The sequence below is a fragment of the Camelus ferus genome, chromosome 11 (genome assembly GCF_009834535.1).
Source record: "Camelus ferus isolate YT-003-E chromosome 11, BCGSAC_Cfer_1.0, whole genome shotgun sequence".
Classification (NCBI taxonomy): Eukaryota; Metazoa; Chordata; class Mammalia; order Artiodactyla; family Camelidae; genus Camelus; species Camelus ferus.
The window spans coordinates 52,032,017-52,055,454 of record NC_045706.1 but is presented as its reverse complement, the minus strand read 5'-3'; the positions used below and the strand labels follow the sequence as shown (position 1 = coordinate 52,055,454).

Genomic DNA, 23,438 nt, shown 5'->3' with positions numbered 1-23,438 from the left:
CTTTCTGGCCCACACTCCCATGTTTGTCCTGAAGTTATTACAGCAAGTGAGTCCCTAAGGACAGAGGCGAGGAGCCAGGTGTCCTCCCCATGAGCATGCTCGATGCCTCCACATCCTGTTCCCATCATGGCCCATCTGGTTGTCCTCCTCTCCCCCTAGCCCATCTCTCCAGCATTTCTCCCACCCTGGTGACAGGGCTTGATTCTGGGCTTTGACTATGTCTCTCAAATTATTTTGATTCACGGCTTGAGATTTTACAAAACCACACATGCACGCATGGAGCCTGTGGCCTCGGGATCTTGTTTGTTTTTAAGAGTCTAAAAAGTGAGCTTGTTTGGCGGGTTCTATAAATGGAGGTTTTCTTTACTGGGGAGATGGAAGGGAGCGGACATGGTGCGCTGCAGCCGCGGTATGTGTGCCCGTCGCCATGGGGCGGAATTCAGCGCCTGCTGGGGGAGGCGCCCACAGCCAGTGGGCAAACACATGTTGGGCCAAGAACACAGCTCTTCAACCTCATGAACTGTTTGCTTGAAAGATAACAGTGTCTCTTCCACATGGGCCTTTCACCACCCTCCATAAAGGGAATTTTGAATTCAACAGATGGTGTCTACTCATTGCAAACCAACCAGAAAAGGAGACATTTACATGGCTGGGCCTCCAGCCCTTGGGACCCAGCGGGGCCCTCATCAAATACTCGCCCAAAGACCAGCTCCCCACGGGAAGAGCCCCCTGGAATGGAAGCAGGCCAGGAAAACCAGCAAAAACGTGCCAACTGCTGATGCTGTGAGGTCCCAGTTGGCTGAAGAAGGTGAAAACATGTTTTCTGTCCCAGACTACAAGATAGCTTTATATCTCCTCCAAGAAAGAAAGCCCTGGGAGATACGGTGACCTCGGAAAGTGGCTTGCTCCCAGGGCCATTCTCCTTCTTCCAAAACAGCCCTCGCCCTGTGCTTTGCAAAACCTTTCAAAGAACAACTCTGTTAGGTTTGCAGTCCATTTCACATACTGGCACATTCTGGGTCCTGAGGACCCACACCTAACAGAAGGGACAGTGCAAGGGATAAAGAGGAGAGAGCAAATGCTTGTGGATGCACAGAGATGAACAGGAGATTTTCCTAAGACTGAACAAAGGTTCTTTCATCCTTGTCTGCCTCTCTCGTTAGGTTACTCTTGGGGGCAGAACTTCCTGGGGATGTTTTCCCAGGGAATGCGATGTTCTGATGGAGACTGTCTCATCAACTCAGTGAAGCCAAACACCAATGTAGTAAGTAGGTACAAAAGGTAAGACGGCTAAGTTGGGGGACAGGAGCTCTGTTTTCAAGTCCTGGATGGGCTGTCAGACTTTGGAAAAATAACACCTCTCAGGTTTAATTTTCTAATCCATTGCAGTGGCAGGAAAATCCCTGACCTGTATACTTTGCAGATATTGGAATGGGGGGGACATGAGATGAAGTATGTGAAAACAACCCTAGATCAATATAAGGACTGCTGATATTTGAAAGACTGTTTTTGAAAACAATAATGTGCCTATTTCCTAAAGACGTAAGAAGTTACCACAGAAAAGGAAGCGAGTAGCTAAAGCTTTCAACCAGATATTACTACGTGTTCAGAATCATCTGGCAACAGGTGGCTGGGAGAATCCTGGTCTGCAGAATGACCAGGGGACTTGATTCTTGTCCTGCCTTGGTTGCTCACTAGCTGCCTGCAATGCTTCTGTCATATCTTTGCCCCTTACTCTTTTGTAAATTGGGGAAGCTGGACTCTATTTTAGACATCTCTTCCTTCTGTAACATTCTCTATTCTCAAGTGGGTTGCAGAAGGAAAACTCCCAAACTAAACGGAAGTTTTATCATTGCCTTAATCATGCCACTGTTCATTAAAGAGCAGGGGGGGTAAATTAGGAGTTTGGGATTAGTAGATACAAACTACTGTATATAAAACAGGTAAACAACAAGGACCTACTGTACAGCACAGGGAACTATATTCAATATCTTATAATAACCTATAATAAAAAGGAATGTATATATATGCGTGTATACACACATGTGTAAATACACACACAAGTATATACACACACACCCCTGTGTATAACTGAATCACTATGCTGTACACCAGAAACTAACACAACATTGTAACCCGACTATGCTTTCATTAAAAAAAAAAAAAAAAGTTCAGCATAAATGTGGCTGGCCATCCCCAACTTTCTTATGGCCAAAAAGATGGGGGTCAGAGGGCAGTGGTCGAGGGAGAGTTTCAAGTCTCAAGTATGAAATCTGAGTAACAAGGACTCTGGGAGGGAAAAGTTGGGGGAGAAAAAAATCCCCCTGCCCACCCCTGTATTTTTCCATCTTTCATAGCATCCTAGACTAGGGAGTGACAGGCAAAGTGACACAGTGCTCAGAGGGCAAAAGATAAATGTTTGATGAATTGGCCATTGGTAGGGAAGTGATGGGCTTTGTATGTGCATAATGGCTGAGCTGCCTTTCCATGTCGATCGCCTGCCAAGATAAGAAGCCATAATGAATGGACCTTGAGATGCCCTGGACAGAAGCAGTTTTAATTTGACTGGTTTTAATAAAATTAATTTTTAAAAGAAGAATAACAACAAAATGGCAGAAGGAAGAGGATAGCAATTTGGAGAGACCAGAGAGGCTGAGAATTATAAATATCCAAGTGGCTACTAACCACTGGATTTTCCATCCCCTGGGCTAGTCAAGTCAGCAGGGAGAAGACATGTGACTTGGTTACATCTGCATGTCATCAAAAAGCCTATCTGTGCCCAATACTGTGCAGAGACATTGAGATACAGAAATCAAATGGCCTGGCTGAATAGAAAAATACCCAAGTAGGCAAAGAATAGATCATTCAGTCATTCATTTATTCCTCTTTCAGTGAATATTGAGCATCCCCTCCGTAGGCCTAGGGTGAATGAAATAGGTCTGCTCCCCCCCACACTGGAGCTTAATGGGCTTGGCTCTTCTAGCAAAGTGAGGAACACTCTCCTGGTCCAAGGACTCCTACTATGCTATGTGGTCTCTGTCAGGCAGCCACGAATGTACAGCCTTGGACATGCCCCTTCCCTGACTAATTTTCCATTTCCATACTTATTCTTTGATTTTGGTCTTCTGGACCTAATTTGTGCTTGGCTTCACTAAGTTGACCAGATCATCTCCATTAGTACAAACCGTTGCTTGTGAAAACACCACAATGGTGTCCTACTGCCAAGAGAGCCGTTATATAACCAGAGAGGCCGGCTTCAGCCCTAGGAGTCTCTCACTATGCCTATGAGTAGATCACTTTGTGGACTTTGGCTTTTTCCATATGCAAAACGTGGGATTGGAGCAGGTGATTTGCTCCATCATTTGACCAACATTATTTGAGGACTTGATAGATCAAACACTCTGACAGGCCTGGGAGAACAAACCTGATGAAGATACGGTGTCCTCAAAGGGCCCAAGGTCTCATGACACAAGGGCAAAACACACAACCTTGACATGATGTGGTGTAAGGGGTCCCTCTGCCTTCAGGTGACCTTAAAAGAGCTCTAAGATCCCTTCTAATACCCACATGTCCTAAGATTAGTGTCCCAACCTCCATTTTTCTTTGATTTTTAAGACAAAATACAGAATTACGAAGAAGGTTGGTTATCCTAGCATTCTAACAGTCACCCCCAAGATACCTCTCGTTTCTCCCATATTGGGGGGGTACGTTACATTAAAAATAATTCCCCCATTGGTACAGTGGCAGATGGTAACTGCACTTACTACAGTGATCATTTTGAAATGTACAGAAATATCGAATTACTATGTTGTGTCCCAGGAACTTACATAGTGCTGTAGGTCAGTTATACTTCGAAACAAACAAGCAAGCGAACAAACTCGTAGGAAAAGAAATCAGATTTGTGGTTACCAGAGGCAGGGGGAGGGAGGGGGAATTTGATGAGGGTGGTCAAAAGGTACAAACTTTCAGTTATCAGATTAATAAGTACTACGGATGAAAGGTACAACATGATAAAGGCAATTAACACTGCTGAGTGTTACATATGAAAGTTGTTAAGAGAGTAAATCCTAAGAGTGCTCATTCATCACAAAGGAAAACAAATTTTTCTATTTTTTTTTAGTTCTGTATCTAAATGAGATGATGGATGTTCACTAAACTTATGGTGGTAATTGCTTCATGATGTAGGTAAGTCAAATCATTATGCTGTACACCTCACGCTGAAACAGCACTGTATCTCAGTTACATCAATGACGCTGGAAGTAAAAAACAAAGTAGAATAAAATAAAACCTAAAAAAAAAAAAAATCTCCCCCTGCTTCCCACCTCTGAGAGTATACTTTCTCCCCCAACTGCAGAAGGAAAGTTGCTCATTACTAAACAGCTCAGCAAGGTTCACACTATTGGAGAATATAAAGTTTTATGAGCAGGTCTCTCCTTCTCTCTCTGGGTGTAAGTGAGAAAGTGAGTGAGAGAAAAAGCCGGAGAGGTCTGGCTCAGGAGTCCAGGGTGAATTATAGACTGCCGCTCAAGATTCACAGCTCTTCGTGCTAGAAGGTTAATATTCTCACATGTCATTAGGTCTGCTGGCTCTCCTGATGGTTCATTGAAGCAGGCAGCAAATTATTTCCTCATGCTGCAGAGGACAGCACACTTCAAAGCAAGGGAACTCAGGTCAGGAGAGGCCTCCGGGTGGATTAATGACTTGGGATCACCAGGGGTTGTCTATAGGTAAGAGTGGGCCTGAAGCCTTTGACACAGCTAACTTTTTGATCCGTCTTGACCCGGCTTTCAAGTCAGACCTCCAGATTTTATTCCTATCACCTTCTAAGAACCTGCCAAGACCTGCGGGAAGACGGAGTAACCTGTCTGGTCATTTTATCGTCACTTGAAATGCCTCCACCTGTCCTCTGCTGTTGCACCTCTCACCCACAGTTCAAGGTGGAGCTTCAATGCCACCTCCTTGCAGACAACTTCTCAGCCTGAGCCAAACCGGGTGGACCATCCCTGGGCCCACCTCCCAGAGGCCTCCTACACTGCATGCTCCTTCCGTCAGTGGCCCACAGACGGTCTGTTCTCTACCATCCTAGGTGTCATACTCTGGTCACCTTGACAGCCAGTTAAGCTATGGGGGTACCACAGGCACAATGGGTTATACCTCTGCGTCTCCCCTAGTGACAGTTAAGTAGGAGGAGGGGAAAACCTGCCTACCTGCCCTGGATGCAGGCCCAAGTCCTGGCCTGTCTCCTTTCAGGGAGAAAAAGCCAAGAAGAGCCCCAGAAGTGTTTATCATACAGGCTTATTAAACTACTTCTTCACAGGTAGCTTGGAAAACACCACTTCTAAAGACAAAATGAGCAAAGAATAGTGAAAGGCACAAGATACTCAGAGGAAGTCACAGTAGCCTCGAGGCTGCCTTTCCTCAGGCCCCAGTGACTAAATAAGGATGTTTGGTGCACATGCCCACACAGTCTGTATTCTGTTTTCTCTGTCTCAGATTTGCTACACGGCAGAAAGGCTCTCACCGAGACCCGCTCTTACGCGGGGGCCTGCACAGGAGGGCAGCCCTCTCCCTCAGCACCATCCAGGAGGGTGCCTGGTGAGGGGCCTGAGAGGAACTGGCAGGGAGCCTGGAGGACACACTCAGGACAGGCTGTGTCTGGGCGCCACACCAGCGGGCAGCTCAGCACAGGGGCCAGGAAGGAGTTCCCATCCAGTTCCAGTGGGTGCATCTGCCTGGCCTCCCAAATGTCCTCTCCCTTCAGAGGGGCAGCACTCGGTGGGGGCATCAACAGCACTCATGTTAGGCAACCCTCCTGCCCCCCACTTCAAACCTGGACGTGCAAATGGAAGTTAGGGACAGCGCTCAGGAAACAAGTGAGAGAGCTCTGGAGATACATAAGGAGTGGTCATCCCGCTCCAATCCTGCCTCCTCCCCCTGCCGCGGGCACCTTGACATTTTCTCTCTTGTGTCCTGCTCCTCTCTCCCTATCTGTTCTCCTAAATAACCCGACTCCCTTTCCTCAAAAACACTTTTATCTTCTTTAACATGTTTTCCATCACCTATGCAGGGAAAACAAATACAAACACAGCTGCACACCCATGTCCCAAGGCTCTGGACCCCCAGAGTACAGAGAGCTCAGAGGCCAGGCGAGGGAGCCCCACCTGCTTCAATCTGGGCCACGCAGCCAAGCATTCCTCCCTTGGTGCAGCTAAAAAGTGCGTGCTGAGGCATCAGGGATGAGCTCTGTCCCGGGGCTCAGCAGAGTGTACTTCAGTCCCAGCTGACTCCACTCACTGTGTGTAGGCAGAGACCTTCCTTCCCCTCTCTGGACCTCAGATTCCTTCAGAGTGGAATAAAGAAAGAGAAGCTACTTTATCAGCATGTCTAGAAGGGTGGTTTGTGGACCACCCACAGCAGAGTCTCCTGAGACACTTATCAAAAAATCAGATGCCAAGGTCCACCCCAGCCTACAAACCATGCTCTTTGTGGGTGGAGTCTGGATACCCACATCACTTCTATGTACACAAAAGGGTGAGAAACAGTGGGGGCCCCTCAGCCCAAACAAGTTCAAGGGCCCGTCAGGTGATACCCTACATTTCAGTGAATCCAAAGTTTATCAATGACAGACACACCATTATTTCATGTATTGGTAAGAGAGAAAAACCACTGTCAGTTAAAAATCACCCAATGCTTCCTACCTTAAAATGCCTCAGGCACTCTCTTCCTTCTTTATAAAAGAAAAAAAGCTTTCTGCTTTTCAAGAATGATTCAAGGCCATTACTCCAAAAACAAATATTTGCTTTATAATATCAAGTTTATGCCCTTTCCATATAGATAGTAATTTTGTCTTTTAATACCAAGTCACAGGGAAATTTTAGTTGGCACATATCTATGACTGTATCTGTATCTACAGCTATAAGCCAAGTGAAAATAATAAGAACAAACTATAACCAAGTTGGAGTGCATACTGACAAAGATCTCACAGCTGCCTCCTGGCCAATGGTAATTTTAAGAAACCATCAATTTTGAGATGGATTCAGGGATGTTAAAATGTGGGGGGAAAAGTACATCTTAGAAATGCTAAGATATAAAAAAATGCAGGTAAGACAACAGGGAGCAGTGAGGACTGAGGGAATGAGAGTGCACCCTCTACCCAAAGGCATCCAAATTCATAGCTGTGTGGTCCACAAACATCAGTGGGCTGCGTTTGGCCCATGAGTAGGACGACCATATAAACTGGGGCATCTCCCAGAGTGGAGGGACACTATTATTACTGGTTATGCCAGGAAAACAGGCTTTAACTAGAATCATCCTGGGCAAACTGGGATGAAAGTTAACCTACCCATGAGCCAGCATGGCAAGCTCCAGGTCATGTGGTGACCAGAGCCCGATTAATTCTAAAATTCAGATCTACAACATCATGCATCAACTAAAGCTACTTTTCACTCTGTCTTTAAAACTCCCTGCAAGTCTGACATCTTTGTGCCTGTAGAGTTCCCCTAACTCTCCACAACTGCCTAGCATGTACCTAAAACTACCCCTTCCTAATACGAGGGGTCTGGGCCCCCTCCTGAGAGAACACTGCAGACCCCCACAGGGATCCCTATAACTGTCTGAAAGGATTCCATCAGTGGTTCTCAACAAGGCATGATTTTGTCCCCAAGAAGACATTAGGCAAAGTCTTAAGACATTTTCAGTTGTCATGACTGGGTGGTGCTACAGGCACCTAGTAGGCAGAGGCCAGAAATGCTGCTAAACATCCTGTGATATACAGGGCAGCCCCCTAACAAAGACATATCTGACCCAAAGCGTCATCACTACCGAAGCTGGGAAACCCCGTATGAGATTAAAAATGATGCTTTTGGTCCCTCAATTGTGGGGAGACCCGCACTCCTTCCTTTTCAACTCATACCTGTCCCAGCAAGCCCTTGTCCACAGCCCCTGAGGGGGACAGCCAAGTGCTGCTGGCCCAGTTCCTGATGGGGGAAGGAGCCACCACAGCAATGGGAGACATGGCACAGCTGTCCATCTCCACGAGGAACATAAACAGCACTTCCCAGGTTCACAGGAAAAGACAGGATTGACAGACTGTGTGACTGTTCCCTTCTCCATCATCGCTAGGAAAGAAAGTGACAGCAAACATATCCAAAGACAGCTGGAGGTGGCAGCTTTTGTTAGCACTTGGAGACCTTGGACTTCTACAGCTGTGCACATCCTTGGAAGATGTACACACTTCTTGGGGAGCCATGGCAACCCAAGAAGAAAACCACCCATGCTGAAAGGGCTTGTCCCAGGCTTGAGACAGGGCCCCTTAGACAGCTCAGATTTGCCTCAGTGCAGCCGCTGGAGTGTGGGCAGAGAGGTCCCCTTCCGCACTCTCCATAGCCTCCTTTACCCACAGGGAGGCAGCGGCCAGGCCGGAAGTACCGCAGGAGACAACGACCCCATCCCTTAGAGAATGGGGAATCCTGAAGGTAATGGCAGACCAAGGCAGAGCAGGGGTCAGAACACCAGGGGACTGATTCCAGACCAAGACAGGACATGAGGAGCAAGGGCCTCGAAACTGGGTCAGAAATCCCTCCTGAATTAGTTCCCTCAAGCTACTGTAACAAGGTACCATAATCTGGATGGCTTAGAACAATGGAAATTTGTCTCACAGTTGTGCAGGCTGGAAGTTAAGGTGTCAACAGAGGGCTGTGTTCCCTCTGCAGACACTGGGCAAAGGTGTGCCCCAGGCCTCTACCCCAGCACTTGCCCTATGTGGGAGTCTGTCTCTTCACGTGGCTGTATTTTCATATAATATAACCGTGTAAAGTAACCCAACTTCAGCATGGTCTTATTTTAACTTAACTAATTATGTCTACAACACCCCTGTTTCCAAATAAGTTCACACTCTGAGGTACAAGGGGTTAAGGCTTCAATATGTGATGTGCGTGAGACAAATTCAACCTACAGCATCTCCTAAGTGATTACTAGTCCCATGAAGGGGGTCAAGGTTCTCATCGGTGCCCAAGGAAGTGATACCCTGAGGAGGAGACTGTTGTGAGCAGCTGTTGGAGCCAGGTACTGAGAACTCAGGATAGATGCCCTGATGCAGGAGTCAGCCCCATGCTCCCTAAACCATATTCATTTTCACTCTCCTTTTCCCCAGACCAGGCCTCCTATTCCTGGTTTAACACAACCATCATTCAGAATTTAAAAATACAGCACACTATTTATCTGAAGTTCACACTTGCATCCATCTTCATTCTCTGAGACACAGCCATGAACCTAGAGGTACGTGAATAATGCTGGCATGAAGTCCATGTCCAATAAAGGTTTGTTCCTTTTTGTTTCCCCTCTCAGCCATGAAGATGATGTCACAAAATCAGGATATCATAGAAGAGGGTCTTAAGCATCCACTCAGAAAACTAGGACTGTCAAACAAACCAGTATTTTAAGATTTTCATTTCCTAATCCTTGGCTGAAATTAAGAAAAGGCAGGGAAGCAATGGCTATTGTATTGACACCAGAAGAAAAACATATTGGAAACTAAAACAAAAGCAACTACCAAAATAAACAAATAAACCACTCGGCATGTGTGTAATCAGCACCACACCCTTCAGCTGCCAGCAAATGTCATGGTCACAAGTCAGAAATCCGCAGCATCAAAGGGGAAAATAAGCCAACCAACACAAATTTAAAAAGAACCTCCACTGCTTTTACCTGAAGTAAGAGAGAGTTGCTGCATTCAAATTGTGTATAATTCTCATGGAGAGACAAGATGTCGACATGTGGAAATTAAACAATACAAGATTCAAGGAGTAACTCAAGATAACAATAGAACTGTCACAAAGCAATAAATGATTATGTGCCAAATAAACAATATAGAAAATAAGTGCTACAAAAACTCGGAGGAGTGATTACTTTAGGCTGGAAGTCCAGGAACGACTCTTTCAAAGATGTAGATGCCGAGCTGAGACTTGAGAATTATAGGATACTCTGTATAATCTCTTTAAGAAAACAGAGGCATGGGTAGCAGAAGTTTTAGGAAGATTTCTTTCTAAAAGAGTTAATGTTGGGGGGAGGGTATAGATCAAATGGTAGAGTGCATGCTTAGCATGGGTTCAATTCCCAGTACCTCCATTAAAAGAAAAAACTAATAATAAGTAAATAAATAGATCTAATGACCTCCTACCCTAAAAGTAAACTAGCATTATTTGATGATTAAAGACAGCCAGTAAAATGGGATTACGCTGGAGATCTCATTCTCAAATTATCCCAGAATGACAGGCTGTTTGGATTGATAGTCAGTGGTTTGGGAGGCAGCTTCCAAGGTGGTTCCCAGTGATCCCTTCCTCCTAGTGTTCATGTCCCTGCGTCATCCCCTCTGCTTGAGTGTTAGTTGGACCTAATGACTTGCTTCTAATGAACACAATGCACAAAGCAATGGGATCTTACTTCTGAGATCAGGTCACAAAAAGACTATGACTTTCGCCTTGCTGGCCTTCTCCTACGCTCACTTCCTTGAGAGCAAGCTACCAAGTTGTGAACTGCCCTACGCAGAGGCCCATAGGCCAAGTATCCGAGGGAGGCCTCCAACCAATGCCCAGGATGAAACCAGGGCCTTATTCCAACATCCTGTGAGGAATGAAATCCTGCCAGCAACATGTGAATCGGCTTGGAAAGGGATCCTCCCCAGCTGAGCCTTGATGATGACAGCTCCGTCTATCATCTTAATTGCAGCCTGTGAGAGACTCAGGATTAAGCCACATCTAGACTCCTGACCCACAGAAGCTGTGTGAAAGATAATGTTCGTTGTTTTAAGCTGCTAAATTCTAGGGTGATTTGTTATGCAGCAATAGATAACCAATACAAAAGGCGAGGTGAAGATGCATCTATTTCTCTAATCTGCCAACTAAGACTCTCTCCATCCTCAAGATGAATGGATATTAGAATGAATTAACTAAGATCATGTAACTAAGATCATGTGATAAAGGGAAACAGAACATAACAAAAATACTTACACACGAGTAGGGGTTGTATGTTAGATTTTAGGTGCCAGGCACCTAACACTGTCATGTATGACTAAAGAGATAAAAGCTAAACACCAGGTGACCTGGGCCCCAAGCCTCCCCTGGTAGCCTGTCCTAGAGAAGTAGGTGTCTAGATGCTGTGTCCAGTGGTCACCTGAAATGGAGCTGGGCCACTCTAGGTCAGGTCTCCCATAACTCCAAATTTAAAGTGTCATTCCCCAGAGCACTGAGCCACACTCAGGAATCTGGACCAGGAGTCTGGATTCTACCACATGGGTTTTTCCCCTTTTTTGTAAAAGCTTACACATGAGCCTAGGTTGATAAATCAAAGGTTCAATGACCTGAGCTCACGTCTTTCTGTCAAAGTGGCAACACTTGCAGCATTTCTGAGTTCTCCAAGCTGAGCTCCTATTCTGCTTCATGACATTTCTGAAGTTATATACGTCGGACCCCGGAAAGGGCAGGGGCAAACCAGAACTAACTGCAGGGATTTTGTCTCAGCCCATGAGCCTGCACATGAGGTGTTAGGCTGGAGTTCCCAGAAGCAGACTATGAGATGAGGACGTGGGAGCAATACTTTTACTTGGGAGGTGATCACATAAAGCATCAGAAAGTGAAGAAAGGGAAAAAAGTGAATAAAGGATGGCTCATGAGGTAGGTCAGTGCCAAGGGCAACTGGGGTTCAACCCCTCCTTAGGGCAGAGATCAGTAAACTTGTTATGTCAACAGTCAGCTAATAAACATGCTAGGCTAAGAGAGCCATATCACCTCTGTCACAGTTGCTCAGCTCTGTGAAAGCAGCCACAGGTGAAAGATGAATGAATGGGCATACAAGTGTTCCAATAAAACTTTATTTACAAAAACAGTGAGTGGGCCAGATAGGGCCCTGGCTCTGACTCCTGCTCTAGCGTAGCATGGGATGAAATGTGGATCATTCCTTAGCAAACCCTCCAAGAGGGGTGAGGGAGCTGGGACACTTACTGTCTCCTCCCATCAGTCCTGGGCTGAGGGCCGAGCAGGTTCCAGAGCTGCAGACTGGTGCACGTGGAGGAGTCCGAGGGCATCTGGGCAGAGCACTCACAGCCACACAGACCCCATCCCAGCCTAATCCACTCTGAAGAGGACAGGAAGAGGGTGGTGACAGAAAGGAGGAAAGGGGCAAAGACAGAGGCCTTCTGTGACGGGTGGTGTGGGCTGTCAACACTGTGCTCCTTCCTGCCTCCCTCCCTCCCTCTCTGCCCTACTGGACTTTGAAGGGGCTATCACAGTGAGGAATCCAGCAAGTAGAGTTCCCCAGTAACACAGCTTACCCACTGCCCCAGTTAAGTCCTAACCACTGTCCAACCACGTCACAGATCTCACCTCCTTAGTACACCAGAGACTCCTTCCTCCTTAAAGAACCCTTTCCTCTGTGTGGAGTTTGTTTTCATTTTAGTTTTTTAATTTAAATTAAAATGTCAGTTGGCTGGACAGGGAAAGAGATCGGGAAAATCAACAGAAGGGATAGTGTACTTACAGAGTCTAGGATCCCCACCCACCCCATCCACAAGAAGGAGGGAAAACCCACCCTCCCCTCCTCTACACCCCAGCTAAAGTCAAGAAAATTTAATTAAATCATCTTATTATATAATTGGGACTAGGCCTCAGGCTGCAGCAGTCAAGAAGGGATTAAGGGCAGAGCCACCTGGGCAGCCATTCTCCTGGGTCCCATTACCACCCCCCTTGTCCCTTTTTATAGCCAACAGATTAAAATGCGAGCCCAGCAATCTTTGATCTTTCACTTGCTGACACAAATCCTTTCAAGCTTCCAACATTTTCTGCTGAGGTAATTAGTACTAATTAAAAGGTTTCCAACAGTCTTTGCTTCGTTTTTTTTTTTTTCCTTCCTCCTGTGTGTCTCCCCCTGTTCCTCCTCCCCCAAAGAAATCCCTGAAAAATGGGCATCCCTCACTTTCTTCTTTATCTGACTTGGCCCGATCAAGTAGATTAGTGACTCCATTATTCCGAATACAAAGCCAGACAACAGGTTTTTACTATCGCTCCTGACCTGTGGCGAGTGCAGGGGTTTATACTCATGAAATAAGCATCTTGGCTTGTATGAAAAGACAGTCCAATTATGCAGGAAGAGACACAGTGCAGCGTCTTCTTCTGCCCAAGGAAGGACATACATTAATGATGAAAGTTTTCACTCCAGTGTCACACGCACACACATGCACGCACGTACAAATGCACTTGCAAACTGACAAGTTGCAAAACTTGCCTCCTAGCTTGCTCCATCCCCATGCTTTCTTTTTCTTTGGAGGGGTTATGGAGAAGGGGAAATCCACATGGACTATTTAAAAGATAATGCCAAAAAATTAAAGACAGGACCATCTCATCAAAGTTGAAAAAAGACTTGGGAGAAAATACACACACATTCACACAGACACATATACAACTATTTAGCCATGGATTCAAATTCCCAATCAAATGATTTCTACAGCCCACCCCCCTTGGCTCTTTGCCATGGGAGTGGGGACACGGAAGCTTCGGTGTTGTATCTGAGCTGGAGCCCCGCCATGGAGCAAGGGCAGCCCTGACCAGAACTTCTGGGACACACCGAGGCCCGCAAGCACTTCTCACTACAGAGAAGCAGGGCAGGAATCCAGTTGGCAAGACAACTTCCATCAAGGAGGAGGGTAACCTGGAACAGACTAAGGGCTACAGCAACCTGGGACTCTATTACTCAGCACCTACTTGGCACAAGTGTACATGGAAAGGGAAGAGGGTATTAAAACCTCACTTAATCCCATGCCATCTCTTTCTTGCAGATGTGACACGTAAGATGGGGAGGGGTGAGTCTCAATGCAACGGTGACGGGTGCTTTCTCCAGCCCCCTTTGAGGTGCATACAGCACTCATCTACCTCAGCCCACCGACCCCAGGAGGCAGGTGTGAGCACTGCTCCTCTGGTCTCAATGGGGGTATTAAGGATCCAAGAGGTGGCCCAAGTGCTCAAGGTCACACATTAACCATAGCTATTCCTCCCAGGGTCTTGACACCCAGTGGTGTGGAGATGAGATGGCCACGTTCCCTACACCCTTCATGCTGGTACCCAGCACTTCTAGGAGGTGGGGGATGTTCCCTCCACCCCTCCTGGGGGGCCCAACGACTCCAGTGGCTGCAGCAAGAAGATGCTTTTTCTGACTCGACCACTGGGGATCTTTTGTGTTAAATGGCTAGAAATGCTCCTTTAGAGCTGGAGGCCCAGGAATGATTCACTCCAGACCCCAAACGGGCTTTGATGAGGCTCTCCTGATTAGTGTGGGATGCCACTAAAATATATATCCTCTCTCTACCCCATCCTCTTAAAAAAAAAAAAGAAGCTAACGCTGAAAAGTAATGGATTTAATGATCTAGAAAATCTAGACGCTGGAAACTCCAAGGGAGATCATATTAAATTAGACCAGTACAAACAAGCCAAACTAGATTTATCCTCTTGTGGTTACAGATTTTATCTAGTAAACCAGGTTTTCGGGGCTAGTGTCTGTTTTCAATGAATAGAATTTTTGAATGTCAAGTCCCAGGATTCCTCTTGGAGGATAATTTACCCCCAGGATCTCAGTTCCGTTGGGGCTGGCCAGACCCAGTCTCTGCAGAGGGCCACACACACACACACACACACACAAAGATCACTCCTCCTCCTGCCCCTGTGGCCAGGCCACCTGTTAAGAAGCAGCCACAGGAGGGATTCAGAGGTGGGTGGAGGCAGAGATCAAGGTACCAAGGTACAGAGAGAAGAGATGAAGTCTTCCCTTGGCTCCTTCCTGAGAGAGTGAGGAAACCTGAGAGGAAGAGGGTGGGAGAGTCAAGAAGCAGCAGAGAATGTTCTGGAATGTATGTCAGCTACTCTTAAAGAGACACCCATGAACTGGATTAAGAGTTTCCTAAAGACTACTGTGGACCTGGCCTGTGGGAAATCCCTCGAGGTCCTTGCTGGAGCAAAGATGCCATGAGACTGTTCTAAGTTTTCCTTCTTTACGGGAAACAGCTTCAACACCTTGTCTCTAAAGCCAACGGTGAGGAAGCCGTGTCTGTGCAGCCTTTCTCTCCCAGGAACCGTCCCCCCACCAAGGCCAGCGGTGGGGGGAAAGGCTCTCCCTCGGAGGAGGGCACGGGGTGGCTGCCACGCTGGTCTGGGTTGCTGCTAAGACATAATTACAACGGAGAGAAGGCGGCTGGAGGGGGGAGGAGGGAAGGAAACTACTTTTGAAAATTATGAAAAATACCTTGACGGCATCTCTTTGAGGCTCACATTTAGCTCTGGGAAAAGATTTCTGCCAAAGGGTGAGTTCTGACAGGGGGAAGATGAAATGAGGGGCTGCGGGGAGGGAAGGTGGGGGCGGTGCTGCAAAGAGGCAGCCGTCTGTCAGACCTGATGACTTGGCAGCCGAAGTCAGTCTGGAGTATCCACCTACCCCGTCCAGGGTGGGGAGAAGCCCTGCCAGCAGCTCGTCTGGCCAACATGACCACACAGAGACACACACACAAGCCGGTCAGGCCCTCAGACCACCAAGTGCTTCCCCGAAGGCTCTAAGTATCTGGGAGAGAATTAGGTTTAGACACTAATGCAGACAGTCTCCAGCTCTGTCTGATCGAGCCCAGACCCAGGGCCGGGAACTCCGGGCCCAGCCTCGGTGAGAGCAGGGCGCCGCACCCCGCACCGGCGTGCCAGGGGGCTGCGGGGGAGGCCGGGCCCAGCACTGCCCTTATGGGTCCCCCACGTGCAGACTTTAAGACATCACATTTCTTCTGCATCAGTCCCTCCTTCAAATAGGATCACCCAAGGCTAATTTCCTGACTGAATTCTGAAAGAAGGGTACACACTTCTCACATGGGACTTGTTCTCTGCCTGTGGTTTGTTTGATGGGGATGCATCTTAGTTCAGTGAGAGAGACATGGATAGGGAGTCAGGAGCAGCAGTGTACCAAACAGGTGGGGCGGGGCCTCATGGGAGCGTCCACCCTGGGAGGAGGGCTATCTGATCACTGACACTGTTGGAACTGTCGGCTCATGGTGGTGGTTAAAGTCAGAGGCAGGGGCTTTGTTACTGTTCTTATGTCCTCCACAGACACAGCAGCTCCTTACGGCCTGCACCCAGAGCTAGCTGTCCCTATCCCCAGCTACATCACTGCTCAGGAGACCTGGGTTCTAGGACCACATCTGCGCACTCCAGTCTGTGTGATCTCGGACAAAGCACTTGACATGTCTGGGCCAGAGGGTCTTCATCTGCAAAACTAAGGCAATTGGCAAAACCAAAGGAATTGGCTAAACAGTCACTAAATCTCTTCCACTGAAAAGTGTCTTAAAAAAAATCCCTATTTCCCCCCATATATTTCAACCTGAGAATTTAGCAGTGGAAAGTATTGCAAGTGACCACATTTAAGGGCTCACACACAGTCCTTAAAGATGGGTTCATTGTCAGAGGCGGTCCAGCACTGCTCAAACACTGGTTCCATCCTCCAAGGTGGGGAGGAATTCCCTGACCCCGCACACGGCTGTCTGCTGGCCCAGTGTGGCGGAGGGATGCGGTGCAGGAGCTGCAGAGTGTTTGTCTACTCGCCCTTCCTGCAGCCAGGCCAGCACCGACCCTACCCGTCCTCTGTGCCCCACAGTCAGGGACGCTGGGCAATGCCACCTATTAATGTAGCACTCCAAGACTGAAGGCAGCCTCGGATTGGAAGGCCAAAGGTATTTTGTTTCTTTCCAAAGATGAGTTAATATGTTTCAAGGTCAATTGGAGAGAGGGTATACCAGACAAAAAGGGGGAAAAAAGTGTTTAAACTGCTGCGGCTTTAAAAGCTTAACCAGTAAAGCCCCTCCAGCCTTCAGTCAATGGGAATCAAAACAATGATTTCAAGCAATTTTATTCCATCTACAGGCAGGATCACTTAAATGGAGACTTGCTCCTTTCTTTCCCTTTTCCCCCATTTCCAAACTGCGATCCATTCCCCACTCCTGGAGATACATTTTGACAGAGCCTTTTGTGCAGCCTTTTCACGACATTAGCCACCCCAACACAAACACTCTTTGCCAAGAGAAGTCTTCAGGGGAGTTCTTCTCCCCCGGCTGCCCACCCCGCTGCTTCAAATCCTAGAGGCGATGCTGCAGAAACCCATAAGCAGAGAGGATTTCAAATGCCTGCCACTTGCTTAAAATTGATTTTCAGACGAGAGCTCTAGAGAGCCAAGTATCCCCACAGTTTGGAACACTCATCATCTCTGACGATGAAGTCATTTGCTGCCATAAGCAGAACAAGGGTTAATGACCCAAAATCGAATAAATTACTGGATTCAGATCCATCATTACCATTGGTTTTAAAAATAATCGGGAGCAAGTGAGTGCGGACTCAGAGCCGTCACAAAGACGGACGCGGCTCCCCTCTTCCCCTCCTTTGCTTACGACAATAAATTCTGCGGAAGAGCATCTCTGGCTCACACACCAATTAACATTTCTCATGCCGGTGCACAAGGGGCCGTGCAAAGTGATTCCATAGTAAATTAGTCTGGAAATTGCCTTAGTTGTGACACTGGGAGATGTCCTCGGGGTTTGGGATGGGGGGAGGCAGGAGAACTTTCTTCCCTAAGTGCCACTCCATGGTCTCACCCCCGACGAGGCGACGGGGACACTGGGGCAGGCAGCTCTCAGCACCGCAGTAAATCTTCCGACAATTTATCCAAACAAAGGCCAGTGCGGAATGAGGGCGATACACGGGAAGCAGATGAATAAGCAAGATCCATGGTGGTGGGGGTGACCCCGCAGCCCCGCTCCATGACACGGCTCTCAAAGCAAATTGTGCCCGAGTGGAGTTGACGTGCCTGGACCGAACACAGTGCTCCCCTCAAGGGTGTCCACCTCCCCTCCCATTTACAGAAGGCAGACGAAGGTGGAGGATGGGAAAGGAGGGGAGGGAGGGTGGGCAGAGAGGGGGCCAAGCGAAGGGAGACAAGGAGGCGAGTGAATGAAAAGCCACGCATAATGGCCTGGGGTTTATTTTACAGAGAACAAAATGGCTCAATTTGAGCACTTTGTGGAAATTGGCTAGCGTGAGACACCAGGGGTACCTCCAAGAGAGGACAGTTACATGAGCTGCAGGAGACTCTGGGCCCAGGGGGCAGAGAAAGGGAAAATAAATATATAAACACACACACACACACAAGCTCACGCGCGCCTCCTCCATCCTGAAAACTTCAGCAGGATCATGGAGAACCACAGAGGTGATTCGGCAAGGAAATGCTCAGCGAGGTATCCGAACGCCCTTAACGCTTTTCAAATTGCACCTCTAATATGTGGGGCTCATTGCACTCTGCCCTCTCGCTTTGTGCTCCGAAAATGCCACATCTTTTTAAAAAGAAGCCTAGTTTATTATTTAGTAGGAACAGCAGGTTTTTATTTTTTTTAAGGGCTGCTAATAACTCTGAACCCCCTTTCAAAAACAATCCACCCCTTGCTAAGAAAAAGTCAGAGCGACTGACTAATGGGAGTAATTCAAAGTACCTCAATTAAAATTCAGGTTTTGGCCTTTCGAGCAGTCTATTTAAAGATTTTTTTTTCCCCTAGATTGGTTGTAGACAGATGATTATTAAATATTTATGTGTCTGTGAAAGGGGCTCTCGGAGCTTGGCTCGGCTGAGGGCAGAGCTTTCCATAGTGGCTGTTCCTCCTCTCAGAGGGCCCAGGGAATGATTACTCTGTTTGGCTCCTTAACCGCCTGGTTTCCAAGAGCCCCACATACCAGCCAGTTGGTCCTAAGGTGGTGGGACCAAGGCAGGACAGCTCGTTCCATGGACAAGGCAAAGTGACCAAGAGCCTTCTCTGAGATCTCTGAGTAGTTGGCACTTTCTACTCTAGTCCAAAGGGAGCTCCGGGGTTGCCTTGTGTTCCATGACCCTCACCAGACACTGCCCTGTATCACGGTGTTAAATCTCTAGGAAGACAGAGTTCTCCTTAAATGGTTTCTACTCCACGAAGGCAGGATCTAAGGATCCACAGCACCCACACTTTTGACAGGCTGATTTTCTCTCCTTCACTTTGTGAAATAACAACTCCATTTCCAATTGACTGAAACCCCAACAGTGGAGGGGTTCTCACCACAGCCCACACCTTCCCTAAAGAGAAGAGAACTAAGTCAACTTATTTCAATACGAAGTTTCTTTGGGGGAATGGAGAGAGCTTGACTTGAACAAGGACTACTCTGCCCTAAGACTAGGAATGCGGATATGGGTGGATGGTACAAGAGAGCTGTATCCTCCCAGTTACTCAAGCGACAAAGGTATATGGGCATTTTTCTATATGGAAAGCACAGAGTAAAGCAAGGGGTTTCAGCAAATTGGAAAGATGGGGTGACTTGCATTCTCTGTAATATCACGTAGCTCTAAAAAGGTAAGAGGTGCATAATGTATTATTGAAAGAAAGAAAACAGTACAGTTATATTCATAGAATAGTCTTATGTTTGGGGAAAAATTGAACAGCATAAATAAACATAGGAAGACAAAGAGAGAGAGAGAGAGAGAGAGAGAGAGAGAGAGAGAAAGAAAGAAAGAAAGAAAGAAAGAAAGAAAGAAAAGAAGAAGAAAGAAAGAAAGAAAGAAAGAAAGAGAAAGAAAGAAAGAAAGAAAGAAAGAAAGAGAAGAGAAGAAAAGAAGAAAGGAAGAAATAAAGAGAAAGAAAGAAAGAAAAAAGAAAAGAGAAGAGAGGAGAAGAGAAGAGAGGAAGAGAGGAAGAAAGAAAGAAAGAAAGAAAGAGGAAGAAGGAAGGGGGCTGGAATGCTACCTTGAATAGAGAGAGGTGAATCTGTCTTGTTTGGCTTCTGGCACTAAAGATTTACTGCTTTTCTTGTATGAAAATAGACACCAATAAAATAAATACTTGAAAAGAAGAGGCCATAGTCTCTACCCTGTAAGTGGACTTTGGTACAGCGGTTCCTAAAGCCCTACACCATCTGCAACAAAATCACCTGTGACAGGACTTAAAAACACAGATGCTGGGGACCATACCTGGAACGCCTGACAACAGACCTGAAGTGTGGACACAGTCTGTCAGTCCATGTCTAAGTTGCCCCAGGACTTTCTGATAACATGCAAGGTTGGTAACCAGAAGATCAGGAGATTCACCCAACAGATATCCAATGATATCCACAGAGCCTCCATCTCTATGTCATGATTAAAGACTAAGAATAGGTATTGTCCACAAGTGAGGAACAGCAGTTAACAAGCTTATCAATCAGAGTCTGTTCTCACTTGAAATACGAGGGGAGGTCACCTGTAGGGTCCTAGAACACTCTTTACCTTTGTGATTACAGGTACATGTAAAAACCTAAGCTAGGACTATACCATGATATCCATCCATACTAAGAGAAAATTGGATAATTTTTCAATGTATTATTTGAAAATTTACTCAGGGGTGTAAATGCCTACATTTAAATCAAAGCACCTTAAACAATTACCACAGAAGCTAAATATTCAACTAGTTACTTAGGGTGTCAATTCGTAAATAATCCATTCTTGAGAGAGAGGGGTTTTAGGCTTTACTCATTCATTTTTCACTGATTTACTCATTCATAAAGTACCTCTGTCCTTCATTCACTCACTCATTCATTCTGACCCTCATCCAACAAATGTTCTCAATCACTAGAGACCCATCAAACCTACCTGGGCTACACAGCTCTGGCTCCGCACCCTGCCTCCCCATCTCCATGTGATACCAAGCACTGTGGTGCCACCATGAGCCACACAGGCGAGGAAGGGCAGGCAGGCACGGCCAGTCCTCATCTCTAGCAGCCATGTTCCTCCAATTTCTTAGGAAGAAATTATATCCTAGGAATTCCAATGCTGGCTGTCTGCTTCCTTCCCCTACCAGACATTGTGAGCTCAGAGATGGCAGACTCATTTTGACAGTCCTTTTCTCCTTCTACTCACTTCCTCAATGCACTTACTTTGCTAGTCCAGCCTCCCCTGACCACCCAGTTCAATAATGCAACCTGCTCTGTCACCTCCACCCAGGACTACTTATTGTATTATCTGCTCTCTTTTTCTCCCATAGCAGTTATCACCTTCCAACAAATCATATAATTTACTTATGTATCATGTTGACTGTTTAATGCACATTATAAGGTCCACGGACTCTTTGTCAGTTTTGCCCACCGATGTTTTACAAGCACTTAGGATAGTGCCTGACACATACTGTGCACTCAAGCTGAGTTAGGAAGGATGGAAGGGAGGGAAGGAAGGAGCGAAGGCAGGTACTTCCTTACCACCATGGTCCAGGCTTGACTTGAGTCCATCAGCAAGGTTAATCAGCTGCTGGCCACCCTGACTCAAGAGGAAGGGTTTGGGGGATACCAGCTGCCTCCGATTTTCCACCTGTCGATTTTCCACCTGTCCATCCCCTGCAACTGTGGGGTACTTGGGAACCGCCTACTGTCCTATCACCGCCCAGCCATCCTCACAGCCGGGGGTGGCACTCCCTGTTGTGACTGCTCTGGAAATGTCGCTCACTGGTTCCTTCCCCAGATAACTGCCATTTTCACATAAATACCCACCCCGACTCCCACCCCAGGCTCAAAACTCTCATATTGATAAAGACTAGTAATTTCAGTTTATGTTCCCTATTCTGGAAATGGCAAAAGGGAGATCCCACGAGGTTAAGTTGCAGAGCCTCTTTGGGTGAAAAACCCAAGCCTACTACCCCCAGCTTGGGGTCTTCCAACCCTGAAGTGTGTGTGTTCTCAGGCCTGAGAGAGCCTTCTCAGTGCACCCTTCCATCTCCCATACAACTCAAGGAGTTCCCAGGAGCCTGAGACTTTCCAGAAATGTAGACACAAACTCCTCTTATGTGAGCCTTAGCACCAGAGAGTTTACCAGTCTCCTGCCCCTGCCATGCTCCTGGCCTGTCTCAATCCCACACACACAGCCCACAGTGTTCTTAAAAAATTAGCTACTATATTCACTTAATTAAAGATGTCCCAGGTGACTGGGGCAATTCTAAGGAGAAGATCTACTTATTTGGTGCCAGGCCCTTTATAAATATTATTTCTAATACAAATAACCCTGCAAATGATCGTTATCCCCATTTTATAGAAACAGAAACTGAGGCTCAGAGAGTATCACCAACTTAGCCTGAGTCACATTACTAAAAAGTGGTGGGACTGGGGTCTGAAGCCCACAGCCACAGACTTGGAGGCCCGTGCTCCCCGCCACACCATATGATACATACTCAGTGTGTACCCTGGAAATTCCTATGTTGAAGCCCCTATGTTGATGGTCTTTGGAGACGAAGCCTTCAGGAAGTAATCAGGGTGAGATGAGGTCATGAAGGTGGGCCTGTCATGATTGATTGGTGCCCTTATGAGAAGAGAGACCAGAGTTCTTGCTCACTTTCTCCACCGTGAGGATGCAGCCCGAAGGAAAGCCAAGAAGAGAGTTCTCACCAGGAACTGAATCAACCAGCACCTTGATCTTGAACATCCAGCCCCCAGAACCATGAGACAATAAGGGTCTGTGTTGAGGCCACCCCATCTGTGGTATTTTGTGATGGCAGTCTGAGCAGATTCAGACACCACAGCAGGTGAGGAGTGGAGTTCTCCCTGAGTCCTCAGGGTCACTTCTGCAAGACCTGGGCCAGTCCCTGGGCGTGGCACCGGGGCATATTGAGAAGAAGCTTGAAAGGGAGCCTAGCCCACGTGGAGTCCCTTGGGGTGCAGCAAATGCGGGGGTCCAGGATTCGGTTTTAGGTGAGGGGGTGCAAGGAGATCTACTTTCAGCGCCTTTAAACCATGAGAAGCTACAGGCATAGTGTCAAGGGCCCGCTTTTAAATTTAATGATCAACAAAATATTCAAGAGCGGAAAAAAAGCGGCTTCAAAATGTGGAATACAAATGATAAAACTAAGATTAATGTTTAAATAAGTTTCAAAAGAAAGACATATGTTCACTGGTTGGTCAAATGCAAGTCAAGCCAAACTCCACAGTCACATACAAATATAACAAAGTTTAAATCATAGGAAAATGAATTTACCCTTAAGCCTTAGAATTGTTACAATGCGTGAGCTTTAGAATCTCTCCCAAAATTTCACCTCAAAGCTTTATAAATCATGTTTAATGTGAGATGGTGGGGCTTATTTCAATATGTTTGATATGTTGTGTGATAAAGTCACTAAGATAAATAAAACTGCTCAGGATGTTCAAAGGTCTCTAGATGGCCCTACCTGCTGGCGGTGAGTCCAGGCTTGGAAAAGAAACATGATGGTTAACATCTTCATTTTTGTTTGTGTTTATTGTGTTGTGCTGGGGCAACCCAGCATGACTAAGCCAGGGTCCCAAACAGGGATCCATGCAGGGGGACAGGAAGCCACGGGAGGAACAACTAAATAGTGACAAAGAATTTCA

At 46.8% G+C, this 23,438-nt stretch overlaps 1 protein-coding gene and 1 long non-coding RNA gene across 4 annotated transcripts in view; both read right to left on the bottom strand.

The window, feature by feature from the left end:
• LRMDA (leucine rich melanocyte differentiation associated) overlaps window positions 1-23,438 on the bottom strand; it is a 1,095,017-nt gene that overhangs the window by 562,517 nt on the left and 509,062 nt on the right. The gene's annotated exons all lie outside the window — the stretch shown is intronic.
• Window positions 1-23,438, bottom strand: part of LOC116667309 — a 141,546-nt gene that overhangs the window by 2,735 nt on the left and 115,373 nt on the right. The window contains exon 1 of one of the 2 annotated variants that reach the window (XR_004324198.1): window positions 6,162-6,335. The exons of the other annotated variant lie outside the window; for it this stretch is intronic. This is a non-coding gene — a long non-coding RNA (uncharacterized LOC116667309). Of the gene's footprint in view, window positions 1-6,161; window positions 6,336-23,438 lie in introns of those variants that run through there. 2 annotated transcript variants of the gene reach the window in all.